A 16,831-nucleotide genomic window follows, 5' to 3' on the forward strand; every position below is an offset into this window, starting at 1 on the left:
CTCAAGTGGGATCCCTGTTGCCTATGGCCTATCCCGGGGCAGCACCTTATACTCACAGGGAAGGTGACATTTCCTCCACATAACAGTCAATGGCTGATGAGCCTCCTGGCTGTGTGGCCCAAGCCCTTGTTCTACTTTTCCCTGGTCCCTTACCCCAGCCTGGAGTAGGGAGCTACAGGGGTCTCTAACCCCACTGCCTCCTCCATAGGAAGGTAGTATCAACTGTCTGTATTGGAGAGAGAGAGCGAGCACAATGGCTCCACCACAGAGCTCGCTGGTGAAGACGTCAATGCATGTTCAGGTTGGCCGGAGAGCAGCAGTGCACCTTTCCCTGGCCTCTCCCACCGCTTGCACCAGGGACATCTCCGGATGCAAAGCAGCAGCACTTGTACTTGGGGCAGACAAGTGACTGCACTGGGGTGTCTCCTGTCACTCTGTGTTGGGGAGGAGCTCAGACACCGATCTGCTTCTGGAACTCGGCACTCGTTTCCTCCTCCGTGATGTTGGGGATGCCCAGCCTGGCCAGGGTTTCCTCACTGGGACCCTCATCCTGCAAGACATCATTCAGCTCGGCTGAGAAGCACCAGGTGGTCCCAGTACAAGCTCAGGGTGGACTGGTCCAATCTCTGGGGCTGTGGCATCACAGTAGTGTTGGGGTCCACTAGGCATAGCTACCAGGTAACTCGGGAGAGCGGAAGACCAAAGTGTCGATGAAACTCTCTTGCTCTGGGCCTATCTGAACCCCCAAACTCCATCTTGTGAACTCTCACCTACTTCTGTGTTTACTGCTTTACATGCTCTGAAGCAGGCTGAAGCAGAAATGTATTGGTCAGCGTTTCTAGCAGATGGCTGCAGTTTCACTCACACTAGCAGAAATAATAGAGATAAGGAGCAGGGGTAGTTAGTTTACAGGCGTCTAACTCAAGGTCGCAGAGACTGGGAAAGTTTTCTCAGGAGCTTATTGTAACAGTTGTCTGGAAGGGAGGGGTGGGGGAATAGCCAGACAAAGGCTTACACAAAAACAGTTTGGGGTATAAAAGGTAAAAGTTATTTGTATTTGTTGCACTGGATTTGAGACATGCTGGTCTCCTAGTGCCATTTCAGAGCTCTGAAATAAACTTGGCTTGCTTTCGCCCCTCGGTGTCTTTATTGGTGCTAAGCACACCGGGCCACGGACCTTTGATGTCACCTCGAGCCCCTTGTGCGGCCAACAGTAGCAACTTGACAGCTGAGCCCAGTGGTTAAAGGGGAGCAAAGCAGGAGGAGGAGTGGGGAGGAAGTACTGTTTACCCAAGCCAGGGAGAGGAGGGGGAGCTCTCTCTCCGTTCTGAGCAGAGGAGCAGGGAGTTGGACCCCTCCTTACTGACCCCCTGATTTTGACCCCCCCCCCAAAGTGGGGGATGAGCAGATTGTGAGCTGTGGTTCAAATTCAGCAGTGACGCCAACGATGGTGTAAATGACTTTCCCGCGTCCCTCGCTAGTCACTGGGACTTTATTGTGTTTAGCTTTGGCCTTTGCAAAGAGCTGGTCGCAAGGACGCTTGCAGGACGTTTTAAATAAAACGGTTTTAGTGTCTTTCAGAATAAACACGGGAAACTTCTTGTTGGAAGTGCAGGTGGAAGGCAGGCCCGGCTGGCTCCTGGCATGTCACGAGCGGTGGAATCTCTCCCTGGGGACTCTGATCTGTAGGCAGCTGGGATATCTCCAGTAAGTGATGCTCCTCTCAGCTTAGACCTAGTCGGCCAGTCTCAGGTACAGGTCTTTGATTTGCCATTTTTATGAAGATCTTGCAGAAGTAATGTGATCAGAACACAGGACTGGGAGCCAGGGACCGTAGAGTTACTGATATTCATTTGCATTATACTGGGGCCTAGATTCAGCTGAGAATGGGGTCCCATTGTGCCAGTCCCATTTCTCACCCTTTTTCTATTTTGCCACTGGGAAAGGGAGGAAACCCCCCAAATCAAACCATTTGGGGGTTGGAATTTTCACTGCAAAATTTAAATTTTTTCACCTGATATATTGTTTTAAATGAAAAAATTTCCTGTGGGGGAAAAACAATCTGCATTTTTTTGACCCACGCTAGATGTACTGTAGCTTGGGTTTATTTCCCGAGACTTTTATAGCAGCTTCCCAAGCTTAGAGAATCATGGACTGTGGAATTATCTTTCCATCGGCTTCCCTGGAAGTTGGGTTAAGCCCTTATATCATCCCTGTCTATAGAGTCACTCCCAGATATGTCACTGTTCTCCTATCCACTGCTGTTCTGTGGCTGTGCCTTTCCCCTGAACATCACCATAGAGATGAGGAGGATGGTTTTCTGGCATAAATGAGAAGCAGGACTCCTGGGTTCTAATTGTACCTCCTCTACTCCCTTGTGACCTCTATTCTCTGTGCCTCATTTCCCCCATCTTTCAAACAAGGATCATAATATTCACCTCTTTCCCAGGTGAGGATGAACTCGTTCATGTTTGGAGCGTGTTTTGAGATCCGCACTTGGAAGGTGTTAGCGAAGGACACAGTATTATTACTTCTCCTTTTGTACTCATACACTGTTGACACTGCAAGGCTACCAAAGGGATGGTAGCATCTGAAAATACACTTTAGTGATGCAAGCAAACCTATTTCCTGATTTTGGCATTAGAGTGTAAAGTAAGGGCTGGGTTATGTTCATTTGCAGTATTATTATTTAGCCACTAGATGTCCCTGTGTGCTGTACAGTTCCAGACAGGGCATTGCCCCTGGTAAATGAGAGAGACAAAACTGGAACTCAAGTTGCGTGCGTGGAAGCCTGTTTTTGTGTGTCTGTAGTTGGTAGCCCTCCTGTTTAAGCACTGTGATTCCATGAAACATGGCAGGGTAAAGGTTTAGTCCTCCCAGTGGGTGATGGCTATTATATTTAACCCTTTCATCTCTTGTGAGCAGTGGCCAGAATTAGCATGTATAAACTAGAGTACAATGGTCTATGCAGAAGAGAGGAAGGAAGTGCCCATAAGAACGCTGTCCTGTCAGAAGCACGGGTGAGCTCTCAGATCGCTCTGTGTTTAGGTGATGACATTTGCTGTTGCTTCTGCAGACTCGCCCATCACAAAGGAGTGAACCTGACCGATGTCCAGGTGAACGAGACGCAAGAGTTTGTTCAGATTGTGCCCAACCAGAAGAGCAGCATTGAAGCCGTGTGGCAGGTCAGGTGGGTGACGGAGCTGGGGAGAGCAGGACTGGCACTGGGGGGACTGAACAGAAGGGCCCTTCACTGCTATATTGTCTGAGAACAAGTCTCCATGGTTCTGGAGGTGACTGCCAGGCTCTGCGCAGCTGGCAGCGACTCTGATCAGCAAACCTGGAGGGAGGGAGAAAATCTGAGCTGGCAACGAAATGACGCCAAATGGGAACACAAATAGCCCAGCGACTGCACTGACAGGAGCGAGCACTGCCGGGAGGGTCACAGTGTTCGGTGCTTCGGTCATGCCGCTAAAATAGGACTTCAGCCAGCTTGATGCTTCCACAGCGGGGATGTCTGCACTGCACTTGTGGCTCTGAAGTGCTCCGGTAAGTGCTTTGCCCTGTCCTCATATTGCACTGGGGTCTCTTGCATTCCTTGTGCTATTATAGACCCTGTGTTAATTAGCAAAAGCCCCAGGTCGGCTAGACACCGAGCGCCCTGCACTCAGCATGGCCCTGGTGTTCGTTTGCAAAGCCTGTGTCATTCTTCCCCCATCCCGCAGCCCCAGTGTTGGGTGGTCTGCAAGCAGCAGCTTTACTCAGTGAGGCAGCTCCAGCCCTCTTGAGCAACCCTGCAGTAACAAGCCAGCACAAACCAGCTGGTCTGGGTGGGAGGAAGATTTAGCTTCCCAGCTGGCTGAGTAGCAAAAAAAAAAAAGTGGTTTTGAAGCCCCCGGAGCAGCCCCTTTGTCCGTGTGATTTCATAGCTGGGGTCTGCTTGCAGCGGCAGCAGTGACATGACCGTCAGCTCCCAAATCTCTCCTGTCCTTATGGCATAGCTACTGTGTAATTAACAGCACGTGCAATCAATGCCCCCGCCCCCCCCCCCCCAGTATCTAAAACCCTAATGCTCTCAGCAGCCCCTTCTTGTCAGGGAAGGCAGCTGTGGCCCGGAACCCCGCCCCTGAGGCCCAGGGCTCTTGCCTGGCAAGCGGCAAGCCCAGAGAAGGCCCAGGTGGAGAGGTGGAACTCCTGCGTTCCTCTCTGTTCTCTCTTGCTCCCTCTCCACTCTGGCTTAGTGGTGCTGGCTGGGGGAGGAGACTCCGTTTAGGTCACTGGGTGGGCAGGCAGAGGTCCTGGAACTAGCTCGGAGCACACAGAAGGGGTTAGAGTGGGCTTCTCTTTGTTATTTCACATGGGGAACAGCACAGGTGGCAAAAGAAATGGAGAAAGCTGGGGCCACCCTGAATCCCTGACATCCTGTGGGGGGTGAGCCAGGGACTTGGGCCGAGCAGGGGCTCACAGCCCTGAGGCAGGAGCACGCCTGGGGAATGACTCCTGTCAGCTGCTTCCCTCTGCTGCTGCTTTCCCTTTCTTTCCTCCCATTTCCTGCCTCTTTGTTCTCCTGCTCCCTCAGGCTTGGTGCTCAAAGACCTTCCCTCTCTCCCTTGGGCCCAGGGCCGGCTCTAACTTTTTTGCCGCCCCAGGCAAAAAAGAAGAGCGCCGCCCGCCGTAACATCCCCCCTCCCCCCCCCAGCGCTGCGCCACCCAAACCCCCGGAGCGCTGGGCGCAGAACTACGCCCCCCCTCGAGCGTCGCGCCGGGCCACCAAACTCCCCCCCAGCGCCACGCCAGTCCGCTGAACCCTCCCCCCCCGCCGGGCCGCCCAAACCCCTGCCCCCCCCGAGCGCCGGGCCGCCCAAACCCCTGCCCCACCAAGCGCCGCGCCGGGCTGCCCAGACCCCCTGAGCGTCACGCCAGGCCGGCCTACCCCCCCCCGCCCCGAGCGCCGCGCCAGCCAACCCCCCCGCCCCCCTTGCCTCGCCGGGTCGGCCAAACCCCCGGAGCGCGGGGCCGGCCAACCTCCCCGAGTGCCGGGCTGCCCAAACCCCCGGAGCGCTGCGCCGGCCAAACCCCCGCTCCCCCGAGCACCACGCCGGGCCGCCCAACCCTCCACCGAGCGCCAGGCCAGCCAAACTCCGGGCCCCCCCTCGAGTGCCGCGCCGCTCTGGGCCGGCCAAACCCCCCGGAGCGCCGGGCCGGGCCAGGCCGGCCAAACCCCCCGAGCGTCATGCCAGGCCGGCCAAATCCCCGCCCCCCCGAGCGCGGGGCCGGCCAAACCCCCGTCCCCTCCCCCCCCCAGCGCCGCGCCGCCCAAACCGCCAGAGCGCCGGGCCGCGCCTCCAAATCCCCCCCCACCCCCCAGTGCCGCACCGCCAAAACACCCCTGCGCTGCCCGGCCGAAAAAAAAGTAAAGAAAAAACCCTCGAGCGCCGCCCTGCCAAACAAAACAAAACAAAACAAAAAAAACCCACCGCGAGCGCCCCCCGCCACCCCAACATTGGCCACCCCTTCTCAGGTGCCGCCACAAGCATGTGCTTGGTCGGCTGGTGCCTGGAGCCGGCCCTGCTTGGGCCCCAAGGCAAAGCTCTGCTCAGCTCCTGGGGAGGGCTGGGTTTCTCGGACACCCTTTGCTGCCCATCCCTCCCCCACTCTCAGGTGGTGTTTGGGGGCACCGGGTTCACGTGTCTCCCCCTTTGCAGAGTGCGGCGTGCGCTCCAGGGCAGCCCGGATCGTGGGCGGAAGCGACGCCCCGTTGGGACGCTGGCCGTGGCAGGTCAGCCTGTACCTCAACTCCAGACACGTCTGCGGAGGCTCCGTGGTGGCGCACGACTGGATCGTCACGGCCGCTCACTGCGTGCACAAGTGAGTCTGGGAACGGCAGAGCCGGAGGCCTTGGCGGGGGGCCTAGCGCAGAGCCCGGCTCTTCCCCCAGCAGGGGAGGGAGTGGGGAATTGGCCACCCCAGCAATACTGCAGCCCCAGAGGAACAGGTTGGCCATGTCTCTGCTCAGTTACAGGTGGCCTGAGGTCTCCAGCTGGCTGGTCTTTGCCGGGATTATCGCCCAGGTGTCAGTCCCACAGCAGGCCGGGGCAGCGGTGGAGAAAATCATCTACCACCCCCGCTATGACGACAGGAGTCACGACTATGACATCGCACTGATGAAACTCAGTGCCCTTGAACTTCTCTGGTGAGACCCTTCTCTTCAGCCATCTCCCCCTTGCAGGGGACAGAGGATCCCCCCAGAACAGCCCCATGGCTTCCATTCACAAGGGAGCCACCCACCAACGGTCTGATTCCCACGCCGGTGGCCTGTGTCGATCCCAGGGGCAGTGCCAGTACGGGGGTTGGTCCAGCTGTGGAGGGAGGGGGCAGCAGAGAGAAAACATTCCCCAGGCAAGTCCCGGGGCCTCTGCTGATGGCACATGGGACAGAACGCTCGCAAGACCTTATCTCCCATGGATGCAGTGAAATAAATGGGCAGATTTGTAAAGAGCTGGGATCTGGCTGTAAAGGTCACAGTGGGAGCTGAGCTCTTTGGAGAATCCGGCCCCTGGAGCCAGAGGGAGCGGGGCTGCAAGGGTGTTTCGCTTGCACTTCTCAGGACTAGATCACCCCTGCTCGCTCCAGGCCGGCTGCTCCTGGGAGCCGCTCTCAATTTGTTTGCGCTGTGCGTGGGGAGGGGCGTTCCCAGCTGGCGCTGCTCTAACACGTGTCTCTCTCCCCAGATGCCGTCCGTGCAGTGTGTTTACCGCTGTACCAGCAGGATTTCCCCCACGGCACCCACTGCTGGATCTCCGGCTGGGGCTACACCAGACCTGAACACGGTGAGCAGCTCCAGGAGGCAAGGAGAGCTCTCGCGTAGCTCCCTTTTAAAACAAAGACGGGCGAAGGCTGCATCTCACCGAGGGGATGTTTGAGTCTAGAGGAGAGTATTGAATTCTGATCTGCAAACCTACTGCAGTCCTCAGTCCCAACCCGCAGCCCCTGCTGCTATTGCAGGCTGGGGCCCCTTACACCCCCACAGCTCTGCTGATCCCCCCAATCCACTGCTAGTCCAATGACCCCTCTCCTCCTCCCAACACCCAGAGCCCTGGAGATAGTGTGTGTCTATAATGCTCCATTTCCCACTGTGCCTTGAGTGCAAACCCCAGCATCTAGCCACCAGGGCAGCAGGTTAAACTGTCTCTCTTGTTTGTTTTCCTCACATCCAGTTCCTGTTGTTGAGATGCTGAAGGAAGCTATTGTTCCCTTAATCAGCACCAAGAAATGCAACAGCTCCTGCATGTACTCTGGTGAGCTCACCCCCAGGATGCTGTGTGCTGGCTACCTGGACGGGAAAGTAGATGCCTGCCAGGTGAGAGCAGGGAGAAAACAACCCCTGTTGTTAATAGGCCGTGGGGGATCGAGTCCTTCCCCCACTGAGGAGCAGGGTGATGCTGCTTACTGTGGGCTGGATCCCACACGGTGTCGATCACGTACATGAAAATGGGGAAGAGAGTGGGAAACGTGGCTCCCCATCTAAATGAAGAGGGGTCCCCCCTCTAGCCCCTTACCGGAGAGGGCATGGCAGGGGCATGTGAAGGGTGAGGTGGGAGGGTTTTAGGGGCAGAGCAGGGGCACGTTGCGGGTGTGCTGGTGCCCTGTGCAGAACTAGTGAGAGGCTGTGGGTGTCAGGGCGGGGGCATGACGGGGTTTGATCAGACCCTTTGTCGAACCTGTGAGGGGGTGTCAGAGGTGGGGATGGGGGCATGGCAGGGGTGTGCTTAGAGCTAATGCACAGGCCCCCTTCATCCTGGGGAACAGCGGGTCACTAGAATGTAGAAGTGCAGCCACCGCCATGGTTTAGGTTAATGCCCCTTTACACAGAGAGGGCAGCTGCACCACTGCGCCAGCGTACCAAGCTGCAGCGAGCGTGCTTTTTCTCTTCAGCTCTGCTAGCTCAAGGGCTGTAGCAGACGGCACATGTCTAGGAGAGAGTGACAGAGAGCCCCACGGTGTAGGTGTGGGTCACATGACACAAGAATTAACAATCCCACCTTCAGACACCCCAGGGAGTGCTGCTTGGAGCGGGGCAGGGAACCCCTCTCCATAGTCTCTGGTTCCCATTATGTCCACATCAGGCACTTGAGGGTTTGTGCAGCCCTTTTGGTTTCACACGTTCTCCTGCCACCATGCCATGTCCTTCATGGACTGTAGGTACCCGGAGCTGGTGCTTCCCCCCAGACGCAGCTCAGGCACTCATGTGGAAGTGTCTCCTACTGACAATGCCATATGGAACTCTCTCTCTGTACGGTGTATCCCTCGCCCCTTCTTCCCTGCATGCTCTGATCGCTGTCCCCAACCTCGCAACACATCCTGCGTCTCCAGGTCGAGCTGCAGCTAAGTGGAATTGTTTTTGCAATGTCTTTTGTAATAAGGTCATGGAAAAACAAAATTCAGCGGGTGATTAAAATCTCTGAAACCCCTAGAGAGCAGTGTTTTGTGGGGGAGTATAGGCACTGGGCATGTATATGTTTGCATATGCAGGGGGTTCCTGCTCAGTCTACAGGGCCACTGCCTGGTGCAGGGGGCTGAGAATGGGAACGGGAGCCTTTTACCACTTCGATATTGTTTCAGATCTGAGCCCAGGTCCTCGAAAGTATTAGGCACCTAACTCCCATTGAAATTAACAGGAGTTAGGTGTGTAAATAGCTTGGAGAATCTGGCCCTTGATCCCTCACTCCCATGCTTAGGGGAGAGCAGGCTGGGGCAAGGACAGGGCATGCCCGCAGGGCTTTGTGGGGGAGAGAAGCGCTTCTGTGCATGGTGCAGCATTCTAGGAATAACCAGAACCTGTTAGGCTCCAGCACTACAATCTGACACCTTTCACCAGCCTTGCGAATTTGCTTGTGATCAACTCTGTGCACAACCCCAACTCCCAAACTCAAAGATCCATGGGAAGCATCTTCTAGCCTTTCACTCCATCTATTAATAGCAACAGGATTTTCCCCCTCCAGTGAATTAAAAAGGAGCAAGTTCATCTGTATTGCCCCTTCCATCTGCCACCAGCCTCTGCAGGTCCTTGATCTTATAATATCAGTGGGAATGAGGTTATATTTTTCATCTTGTTTAACAACAATCTGGCTGTTCAGGCCAAATGGATAAAGCCACCAGTGAAGGCCATCAGATGCCCAAGTTTGTCTGCAAGAAACTCACTGTTGCTTTGCAGCTAGGGCTGTAGACTGTTCTTCAGCTGGGGGTGATCCTGATGCTGGAATACAGGGATGGGAGATTATCTCCTACCAGTTATTTAATCAAAGTTCAGGGGAGACAAAGATACCTGCTGATAAAATCTTACATGACCAAAGCAAGTGAGAAAGACGGCTGACTGCAGCATTAAGACTGGTGACTTCCCCCTCCAAGCAGTGTGGGAAGGCAAAGCAGCTGGGCTTGCCTGCTACTGCTTGTACGGTCTGAGATACTTGGCATCTCTGCACACTCAGTCTGGTAAATGCAGCAGGGTCAGGAGCAGCTGTCCAGATTAACTCTATACCTCTCCTGCATCCATTGCAAAGCAGAAATGCAGAGGAGGGAAACTGACAGCTGTTCTCAGGAGAGTTCCCCACAGTTGCATAACAGAGCATGGAAAGTGGGTTAATCTGTTTCCTTTGCTGCTATTTCATAAAATGAGAGATTGCTAAGGGTATTATCTCAGTCATATGTTCCTTGTTGTGATTAGCTCAAATATTATGCAATCAGCCAAAAAGAACCCCATTTACCACTCACTGACCCCAGGTTTACTTTGAGATGTTTTAAATATTTAATTGTACTGAAGTCTACAGGAAAAGAATTGCCAGTCTGTGATACAATCTGGGCAGAGTAGCCAGTGGTCAGCTGGCTCTCTTTAGCTAATCCCCTATTCATCTCCCACTCCACCTGAAAATTATGCTCCCACCAGCTGCATATGATTGATTTTCTGATAGAAGTGTGGGGGAAGCAGATAAAATGCAGGTTAAAGACTTTGAAATGCAGTTTATCAGCCCTTTTTCTGCATCTATGTATAGAATCAGAGGCTGAGAAGGGCTAATTATTACTACAAGCAGCACCTCCACTGTAGTTATGGAAGGAGAAGATGAAAGGAACCAATTAACTGGCAATGGTCATCTCATTATTTCACACTGGTTGATGGATTAGCTCCTGTTGTGTGTGAGAGCAAATGAGGACAGCAGCAGGTTATAATGCAATCTTTTCCTCCACAGCTGTGTTGCTTCACCTCCCAGAGAGAAGTCAGTCTGAAGAAGGGTGAATGTTAACTATATTTCTACCTTTACCACATGGGTGTAGGGCCTATTCTCCCTTTCAGTATCTTCTGCAGAGAGGACCAGGCCAGTGCTGGCAGTTCACATGGGCCTTAGTTCCAAGATGTCATAGTTTTGGATTACTGAGGTACAGGCCTCTTGCAGCTTGCCCTCCTGAACCCTAGTTGAGCTAATTTGGGGGATCTTTCTCTGCAGCTGTGTTAAGCATAGGGCAGCAGCCATTTGAGTTTGGAGGCTAGCAGTGTAGTTTCCTTAGATGGTGGTGGCTTTGTGCAAGCAGAAAGGAGAGAGAACAGTACAGGCTTAGCCACTTACAAGAAAAATACTCAACTCTCCCCCAGAAATCCACAAGGTGGGTACATATTCATTTATACTGCACCCAAATAGGGTGTTTGTGTTGCTACAATGGTACAGGACAAACCACAATGTTTCTGCTCTGAAGGGCAGGCATTTAATTTCAGCTATAGGCGGAACACTAGAGCTGGTGGTTATCCTAGGAGATCAGTTTGGTAGAGGGCCCTGCAGCTGTTTAGATAGATCTACTGCAACTGATTTCTACCACCACACAGAGGTAGTTCAACCCTAAGGCTTCCAAGTCTTGCAGCCTCATGCTTAATTAGGTGTAGTCCAGTCTGACTCTTTGGGAAGGTCCATTTACTGGAGCCCCCCTATCTGTCTGTTGGCCTCACAGGGTAGCAAGCCCATGCTCTTTGCTCAACAATCTACTACTACTTGGCAAGTCTCCCCCATGCCTTCTCTGGGGTCCCATTAGCCCATGGGTCAGTTCTCTGCTCTCCCTGCAGGAGGGCGAGGTCAACCAGCATCCTTCACTTTTAGAGTATACCAATAGCCTGAAAGGCTTAGCTCTAGCACAGCTATACTGAAATCTCAGTGCATCAGGAGCCAAATTAGCAATCATTACCCCCAAAAAGCCCCCATGCTGTGAGTTCATTGGTTTTTTACTATAGATCCATCTTTAAACAGTAGGAGATGGAAAACAGCAACATCAATGGCTTTGTGCAAATGAATATAGTAAGAGCATTCTGAGCGATTAATTAAATCAGTGTTTTAATAGGTGCTGCAAAGAGTTACTTGTAGCTTGCAAGTTGCAGTCAGAGTATATTTGCTCTAGAGTTTGATGTCTGAGAACATGGCTTCCCTCACCCTTGCTGGAGAACCAGGGGGATAGTGTTCTCAGGGACATTGGCCAAGCAGCTGAGAGGGATTTTAAATCAAGCTCCAACTCAACCTCCTAAGCAATGGGAGAACCACCACACTATAGCTTCAAGCTTCACCTCTTCTCTCCCCCTGCCCCCCATCTCCCCCAAAGCAAAATTCAAGACTTGTGATTAAAAGTAGATGCTTTTATTGGAAAAACACAGACCCTTGGAAACTCTTTATTCCCCTTTTTCTTGAGAAATTTACAAGAAAGTAAAGTTTGTCTGGAAGGTAGGGTGACCAGAGAGGAAGTGTGAAAAATCAAGACGGGGGTGGGGAATAATAGGAGCCTATGTAAGAAAAAGCCCCAAATATCAGGTTATCTGATCACCGTACTGGAAGTCACACAGGAAGTCAGATACATTTCCCAACCTGATCTTCCAGGAGAGCCAATCCCCTCCAGGGGAAAGCAAACGAAGCAAACATTCAGGTCACTGCCCCCTCCTGCAAAGAGAACAGGTGAGTGTGGGTATCTCTGATACAAAGCAGGAGTAGACCTGGCTAGGGGCAGCCTCCGGAGCAGGTAAGAGGAGGTGCAAAGCGCTTCCCCTTCACAGGCAGCTTTTCAGAAGCCTCCAAAGGGCCCTTTCCCCTTTGCAGCTGCCACTTCCCGAGCAGGCGCCGGTGCAGAAGGAAGCGCCCCCCCGGCATGTGGCACCAGCCCCGGCCGAGAGCCGCCCCGCCCCCCCCATCCCCGCTCCGGCACCAGCCCAGCGCCTCCGCCCGAGCCCCACACAGGGCCGCCCAGAGGGGGAGCAATTTGCCCCGGGCCCCGTGAGCCCTGGCCCGGCGGCGGTCCGGGTCTTCGGGGGCATTTCGGCAGCGGGGGGCCCTTCAGTGCGGCGGAAGACCCGGACCGCCGCCGGGTGAGTACAAGCGCCGCAGCTCGGCCGCTTTGCCCCAGGCCCCCCTCTCCCTCCCGAGCCCCGCCGCCAGCCGAGCGCCCCCCCTCCCCCCGGGGCCCGCTGGCAGCCCAGGGTCTATGCACAGGGCCGGCTCCTTCTCCCGAGCCCCCCTCCCCGCAGCCTCTGGGCGGCTCCGGCGTTCTAGCCACAGCTGGCCCGCGGCACCCCCGGCCCGGGCCCCTCCCCCATCCGCCCCACTTACCGCCTTCGCTGCGCGGCCCAGCGGTAGCCCCCGTTCCCCCTGGCCGAGAGGCAACAGTTCTGGGGGTCCCGGTTTATATTCCCCGCCCCGCGGCAGCGGACCAATCAAACGGGGAGCTCGTTCATTCGCTCGGCGGCTGCGGACCAATAGAATGGCGGGGAAGGAGCAAAACGTTCGAAATAGGTTTGTCCCACGCCGCAGCTCGTAGGCCCGCCCTGCGTGGTGCACTCTGGGAGTTGTAGGCCCGCCCGGGCCTCCTCAGACAGGTGCCTGGGAATAGGAGTCCCGCAGTAGGGGGCGGGCGGAGTCACTTTCCCGTGGCGCCGCGCGGTAGCGGGTCGCTGATGAGGGGGTGGCCGGGCGCTGGGTCCCCATGGCTGCCCCTACAGGTGTAGTGAAGGATACTGCTCCTCGTAGGAATGTGCTACCGGTAGCACTTTCCGATAGGTATAGAGTGTTCGAAGCTGCTATTGTATGAAACTGCTCCCTGATGTAGCAAATGCCCACAGATAGCAGTTCCGTGCACTATAGTGTATGTGAAATTGCTACGTGTAGAAATGTGCTATCTGTAGCAGTTAGTGATACGGATAGATGGTAAGAAACAGCTTCTCTAAAAAGATACTTTATTTGTACATGCTTGAAAACTGTTACCACCGTTCTGTGCCATTCTCTCAATCATTAAGATTTTGAATAGAAACATATCCAGAACTTATCCCTGGAGAACCCCACTTGTTATGCCCATCTAGGTTTCATTTCCGTAGTTGGTTTATGAGAAGGTCATGGAAGACAGTATCAAAAGCCTTAGTAAAGGCAAGATGTACCACATCTACTGCTTGTAGGCTTGTTACACTGTTAAAGAAAGCTATCAGGTTGGTTTTACATGTGAGACTGCTTGAAATGCCTTTTTGTGTGTGTGCAAAGTTTGACCTTTCACTGCTGCGGGTAGCACAGTCCTACAGGTAGCATTTTCACACACGTGTATGAAACTGCAAACTATAGGGATGTGCTGCTACCTGTAGCACTGCAATGTGATGAAGCGAATTCTTCTGTAGGAATCAGCTACATCCCATGGCCTTTTTTAAAGCAAAGTTGCACCTCTTACTGCTACAGGTAGTGAATTCTAACCATTAGCAGTTTCTGAGAGCTGCCAAGTGCCGTACCTGTTAGCCTTGTGGTGTTCTGAACAACAGTTATTATTCTAACAGAAAGTGAGATGGATTGGGTATGAGCTAAAGATATGACAGTCTTAACTCCTCTGCTGACAAAACATGAAAATAACCTTTTCCTTACATAGGTTTCTGGATGGTACACAGCTGTAATCAGCTCAGTTAGGGCCCAGCTGGCTCTGATAAGGGGGCTGAGCCAGAAGCTAGAGAAGTACCTGAAGTTGGGCAGTGCCGGGGAAGGGCATGGGGATCTCCAGCCTTTTAAACGCATGGTGCCACACAATAGTGGACCACTGATGAGGTGGTGGCCGGGGGTCTGTGACCAGGCACTGGGTCCCCGTGGCTGCCCCATCCCCCTCGCTGGTGGCTGCAGTGCTGGCACACTAGAGAAGGATCAGGGCACCTGCATCACCCGGCTCTCCCACAGCGTGGAGGAGCTGAAGATGGGGCCCGTGTGTGTGGATTATTTATACTGCACCGTGTGTGTGTTGCCCCAAGAGTAGGGGACAAGCCACAATGTTTCTGCTCTGAAGAGCAGACATTTAATTTTAGCTATATCAGGAAGATCAGAGCCCGTGGGAGAGGGAGAACAGCTAGTGGTTACACTAGGAGATCACTTCGGTAGAGAGCACTACAGCTGCTTGGATAGTTGCAGTAGATCAGATTTCTACTACCAAACCTTCAACCCTGAGACTTCCAACTCCTATACTTAATTTGGTGTAGTCCAGTCTGATGTTGGAAGGGTCCATTTCTGGTAGCAGGCCCATGCTCTTTGCTCAGCAATGTACTACTCCTTGACAAGTCCCTCAAGCTACACTGCTCTGGGGTCCCGTCAGCCCATGGCTTAGTTCTCTGCTATCCCTATGAGAAGCTGAGGTCAACAAGCAAGTTAAGGTTACCTGTGGAGAATCCCGCATCCTTCACTGTTAGGGTCTACAAATAGCCTCAAAAGTTTAGCTCTAGAGCAGTAATACTCAGATCTCAGAGGTTCAGGAGCCAAATTAGCAATTGTTACTCTAAAAATGCCCCAGTGGTGTGAATTAATTTTCATTTACTATAGCTTCATATTTAAACAGTATGAGAGGGGAAAGCTTTAGGTTTTATATGTTCACAACAACATCAATGGCTTTGTGCAAATTAATATAGAAAAAGCATCTTGAGTGGTTAATTAAATCAGTGTTTTAATAGGTGCTGCAAAGAACTACTTGCAGCTTCCAAGCAGTCTGAGCATCACTGCTCTAGAGTTTGAGGTTTCAGAACATGGCTTCCCTGACCCTTGCTAGAGAACCAGGGGGAGAGTGTTCTTAGGGAGGTTGGCCAAGCAGCTGGGAGCGATTTAAAATCAAGCTCCAAAACCTCCAATTCAGAACCTCAAAAGCAATGGGAGAACCACCACATTGTCCCAGGTTGGAAGTTTTGCTACAAGCTTCTCTTCCACCCCGATTTCCCCAAAAGAAAAATCCAACACTTGTGTTTAAGTGAAAGCTTTTATTGGAAAACCAAAGACCCTTGAAAACCATTTATTCCCCTTGTTTTTGCTTTTTCGAACAAAGTGAGAAAATGACAGGAAAGTAAAGTTTGTCTGGAAGGTCACACAGTAAGTCAGATACATTCCCCAACCAGATCCCCCGGAGAGCCAATCCCCTACAGGCAAGAGGAAAGGAAGCAAACATTCAGGTCACTGCCCCCTCCTGCAAAGACGACAGGTGAGTGTGGGTGTCTCTGATACAAAGCACGAGTAGTCCTGGCTGGGGTCAGCCTCCTCTGGAGCAGGTAAGAGGAGGTGCAAAGCGCTTCCCCTTCAGACAGCTTTTCAGAAGCCTCCAAAGGGGCCTTTACAGCTGCCACCTCCCCAGCAGGCGCTGGTGCAGGAGGAAGCCCCCACCCGCCCATAGCACCAGCCCAGCTCCCCATCCCCATCCCCCAGCTGCGGCACCAGCCCAGCGCCCCTGCCCGAGAGGCGTCCCGCCCCACCGCTCCGGCACCAGCCCAGCGCCGCTGCGCCCCCCGGTCCTTCTCCCGAGCCCCTCTCACCGCAGCCTCTGGGCTGCTCCGGCGTTCTAGCCACAGCTGCCCGCGGCACCCCCGGCCTCTCCCCCGTCCGCCCCACTTACCGCCTTCGCTGCGCAGCCCAGCGGTAGCCCCCGTTCCCCCCCCGCCACCACCAGCCGAGCCCCCCCGCCACCACCAGCCGAGCCCCCCCTGCCCGAGCCAGCCCCCCCCCGCCACCACCAGCCGAGCCCCCCTGCCCGAGCCAGCCCCCCCCCGCCACCACCAGCCGAGCCCCCCCTGCCCGAGCCAGCCCCCCCCGCCGCCACCACCAGCCGAGCCCCCCCTGCCCGAGCCAGCCCCCCCCCTCCGCCACCACCAGCCGAGCCCCCCCCCGCCGCCACCACCAGCCGAGCCCCCCCTGCCCGAGCCAGCCCCCCCCCGCCGCCACCACCAGCCGAGCCCCCCCTGCCCGAGCCAGCCCCCCCCCGCCGCCACCACCAGCCGAGCCCCCCCTGCCCGAGCAGCCCCCCCCGCCGCCACCAGCCGAGCCCCCCCTGCCCGAGCAGCCCCCCCCGCCGCCACCAGCCGAGCCCCCCCTGCCCGAGCAGCCCCCCCCCGCCACCACCAGCCGAGCCCCCCCTGCCCGAGCAGCCCCCCCCCGCCACCACCAGCCGAGCCCCCCCTGCCCGAGCAGCCCCCCCCCGCCACCACCAGCCGAGCCCCCCCTGCCCGAGCAGCCCCCCCCCGCCACCACCAGCCGAGCCCCCCCCTGCCCGAGCAGCCGCCCCCCCGCCACCACCAGCCGAGCCCCCCCTGCCCGAGCAGCCCCCAGATCCTTCTCCCGAGCCCCCCTCCCCGCAGCCTCTGGGCGGCTCCGGCGTTCTAGCCACAGCTGGCCCGCGGCACCCCCGGCCCGGGCCCCTCCCCCATCCGCCCCACTTACCGCCTTCGCTGCGCGGCCCAGGGGTAGCCCCCGTTCCCCCTGGCCGAGAGGGGACAGTTCTGGGGGTCCCGGTTTATATTCCCCGCCCCGCGGCAGCGGAC

General features: G+C 55.3%; 1 pseudogene; it reads left to right on the forward strand.

Moving 5' to 3' along the window:
* Positions 1-15,936, forward strand: part of LOC135889231 (transmembrane protease serine 5-like) — a 19,970-nt pseudogene extending 4,034 nt beyond the window's left edge.
* Positions 15,937-16,831: the final 895 nt, after the last annotated feature.

This window comes from Emys orbicularis, chromosome 15, assembly GCF_028017835.1.
Source record: "Emys orbicularis isolate rEmyOrb1 chromosome 15, rEmyOrb1.hap1, whole genome shotgun sequence".
Classification (NCBI taxonomy): Eukaryota; Metazoa; Chordata; order Testudines; family Emydidae; genus Emys; species Emys orbicularis.